Consider the following 3,809-nt stretch of genomic DNA (forward strand, 5'->3'; position numbering starts at 1 on the left):
ACAAATGAAGAAAATAGAGACGAGACACAGATGCTTAACTAACTGTAGAGAACAAACTCGTGGTTACCAGAGGGGGAGGTGGGGATGGGGTGGGTGGGGTGGGAGAAATAGGTGACGGGGATTAAGAACACACTTATTGTGATGAGCACTGAGTACTGTATGGAATTGTTGAATCACTATATTGTATACCTGAAGTTAATATCACAGTGCATATTAATTAAACTGGAATAAAAAGAAAAAGAAAAAGGAAAAGGAGATGCTCAGACACTGTTCAATCATCTGGCCTGTTGCAGTGGTACAAATGTGTGTGTGTGTGTGTGTGTGTGTGTATACACACTTTTTTAGAGTATTTATTTTGAGAGAGAAAGCATGAGCCGAGGAGGGGCAGAGAGAGAGAGAAGAGAGCAAGAACCCCAAGCAGGCTCCGCGTTGCCAGTGCGGAGTCCGTCGCGAGGCTTGAACTCATCAACTGGGAGATCATGACCTGAGCCAAGTGGGAGGCTTAACCTACTGAGCCACTCAGGGGCCCCACAGGGGGACATTTTTAAACCTCACTGCCAGCTGAAACTCTTCCCATGTGCAGCCAGGATGTGGTTAAGCTGCAAACACATCTAAGAGGGCCCAGGTGAGCAGGCGCCCAGTACTTTCCTGGGCTCCGCGAGGGCGCGAATATCGGAGGCTTCCCAGGTGGAGGCTCGGTTTCACTGGGGGGTAATTCGCTGCTTAGAGATGCTGTTTCCCTAAATGATGACACAGTGAAAGACTTCAGAAGGAGCTCCTGCGGCAGCGCCTCCCTGCTCAGTACATAGCTACTCTGAGAAGCTGCTATCTTATTATACTATGTCGGAAATAGCAGAAGGAAAGCCAATGAATCACCAAAACAGTCATTAGTAAAAGTTTATTGTGCGCACAGCACAAGTACCGTTCTTGAACCAGGGGCCCTCAAACCAAACATGGAATGAGACTCGGGGGTAATATTTCTAAAAAGCAGCTTATATAGGGAGGGGGGTAGCAACTGTTCCTTTTCCCTAGTGATTAGTTATCATTTTAGTTTTCTCAAATGATAGGGAATTAGTTCGTGGTTATCTCATCAATTTGGGGAAACGGTTTCATGAGGCATAAGCAGGAAATGAAAGTTCGTCTTGCAAAATAAGCTAAATTAAGCTTTGTACGTGAGACTGTACTGGTTTTGTTAGCTTCGGGAATTTTCAAGGCTACTCTCCACTTGTCTTTGATTTTAACAAGAACAATGCCACGCCCATCAGTAGACCCATAAGCACCCCTGGAAGCCAGGTGCAGTTGGGAGTTTAAAGGAACTGATGAGGCAGTTCTCCGTTTTCCTCCTCCCTCCAGCCCGCTTTTAAGGTGAGCCTTCTCTAGCTGCTTTGTCCTCTTTTGATTCCTTTTCTCTCCTCCTCACATCCTGCGACGGGGGGGGGGGGGGGGGGGGGGGGGGGGGGGGGGGGGGGGGGGGGGGGGGGGGGGCAGCAGGGATGGGAACAGCTAACTTCACATCAGAAAACGGAGCATCAGGTAAGCCCTTTCCTCATTTCCTCCTCCTTTTTAAAATGTTAATAGCATCTCTCTATTCTGGTTTCCCTAGCACTTACTATGTGTCAGTGCTTTCCCAGGCTGTGGCGTTCATTGTTTCATCTTGTATTTATATTTGTATTTGGTTACTGATTCAGATGATTAGTATCTTATAATTAGTCTCTTATAATCAATCTAATAATTCAGTTTTTGGTAGTATATTATCTACACAAAAGCTAGGGGAACTTTCTTAAAGACTGGATTCGTAAAACACCAGCCTCTTCACACTTCTTTGCTTTTTATAAACCATTTAAGACAGAAATATTCTAATCGGTATTACATTTATAAATGAATTTTAAAGGGGTGCCTGGGTGGGCTCTTGTCAGTTAAGGGTCCGACTTCAGCTCAGGACATGATCTCCTAGTTCGTGGGTTCGAGCCCCGTGTCGGGCTCTGCGCTGACGGCTCAGAGCCTGGAGCCTGCTTCGGATTCTGGGTCTCCCTCTCTCTCTGCTCCTCCCCCACTCAGCCTTGCTCTCTCTCTCTCTCTCTCTTTCTCAAAAATAAATAAACTTAAAAAAATTAAAAAATAAATGAATTTCAGAGTTTCCTCTGACAGGAATAATAATTTAGCAGAACATTGTTAAAACTGGATAAAATATCAGGATGAAAAGAAAACCAAGATGGTATATATCATAGTTTTTGCTAACATTTGGTGAGAAAGTTAATGCACAAAACTTCATAGCCTTTAAATATCGGATATTATAATAATGGCTATAACAATATAGGTTGTCTTTTAAATATGTAAGGGCAATGAAATTTTCAAATCAACCTGGAAAGGGAACTAAGAGAAAATGTAAACTTTTTTTTTAAGTTTATTTAATTTATTTTGAGAGAGAGAGACAGAGAACACGCAGGAAGGGCGGGAGAGAGTTCCAAGCAGGCTCTGCACACTGAGTGCAGAGTCCGATGCGGGGCTCAAACTCAAACTGCGAGATCATGACCTGAGCTGAAATCAAGAGTCAGATGCTCAATTGACTGAGCCACCCAGAAGCCCCAAAATGTAAACATTAAAAAAAATTTTTTTAACTGTGTAATTAAATATGGTACCAATATTTATAATTTCATATTAATCAGGAATTCTGGCTTTTAAAACATCTGTTATTTCTAAGGAGCCTGGGTGGCTCAGTTGGTTAAGCTTCTGACTTCAGCTCAGGTCATGACCTCATGGTCCGTGAGTTTGAGCCCCACGTGGGGCTCTGTGCCGACAGCGCAGGGTCTGGAGCCTGGAGCCTGGAGCCTGCTTCCCATTCTGTGTCTCCCTCTCTCTCTGCCCCTCCCCCCACTCATGCTCTGTCTCTCTCTCTCTCTCAAGAATAAATAAACATTAATAAATAAAGCATCTATTGTTTCTTTAGACCAGCAATGGTTAAAGTAGATTATGAGAATCAAATACCTATAATTATTTATAAAAACCTGCATTAAGGCAAGATTTAAAGTTTTTTATTATTTCTTTGACTTGCTCTTGTATCTAGTAATATAAATAAAAAATATATAATTTTAATGGAGATAGGAGCTAGAAAGAATATAATTCACTTTTAGAATAACTTCAATAGACATAATTGTTCAATTGATTTAAAGTTAGTAATTGAGTGTTATTTCACATACATTAAGTCATGAATACCAAAGGTATTGTTAAAATATTTCCATAATGACTATGATTGTCATAATTTCCATAAATGACTATTATTATTAAACTTCATTATGTAATGAATGATTTTGTGGCACTTGCCTTTTTTACATATCTGTTTTAAGATGCAATTCTCTTTTGAGATGATTTTCCTTCCAAGGTTTATTCAAATTTAATTTGCGCTCATTACTTTTCTTTATGGATTATATTTATTAATGAAAGTGCAGGCATGGACACTTCTCTCTAAATTGAAAATTACAAATTATTACCTTAAGCAAAATTTGAAATATCAAGTGCAAATGAATCAGGACAATATTAAATTTTAGCTTGTTCTTCAAGCTTTTTCACAGGTCAAACAATATTCTCCTGCCAATGGCTTATACAAAGCTCATACAATAAATGAGTCAAAGGTTATAATTTGTCTAAAACTTCAATTGTTTGTACTACCTGGAAATATTTGAGTCTAAGATAAATGGACTCAGCATGTGTAAAGGATAACAGTATGGTGTAGGAAAAGAAGTGTGGACTTCAGAGTCAGGCATATATTGGTTCCAGAATCTGGATACATTTTTAAACCTCACGAAGTCCAG

The 3,809-nt window shown here is 40.5% G+C and overlaps 1 long non-coding RNA gene across 1 annotated transcript in view; it reads left to right on the plus strand.

Annotated features, from left to right (window-relative positions):
• Positions 1-1,495: 1,495 nt before the first annotated feature.
• Positions 1,496-3,809, plus strand: part of LOC109256865 (uncharacterized) — a 125,099-nt gene continuing 122,785 nt past the window's right edge. The window contains exon 1 of the long non-coding RNA XR_008422313.1: positions 1,496-1,533. This is a non-coding gene — a long non-coding RNA (uncharacterized LOC109256865). The remainder of the gene's footprint in view (positions 1,534-3,809) is intronic.

Source organism: Panthera pardus, unplaced genomic scaffold, assembly GCF_024362965.1.
Source record: "Panthera pardus isolate Hobbes unplaced genomic scaffold, ASM2436296v1 HiC_scaffold_15, whole genome shotgun sequence".
NCBI lineage: Eukaryota > Metazoa > Chordata > Mammalia > Carnivora > Felidae > Panthera > Panthera pardus.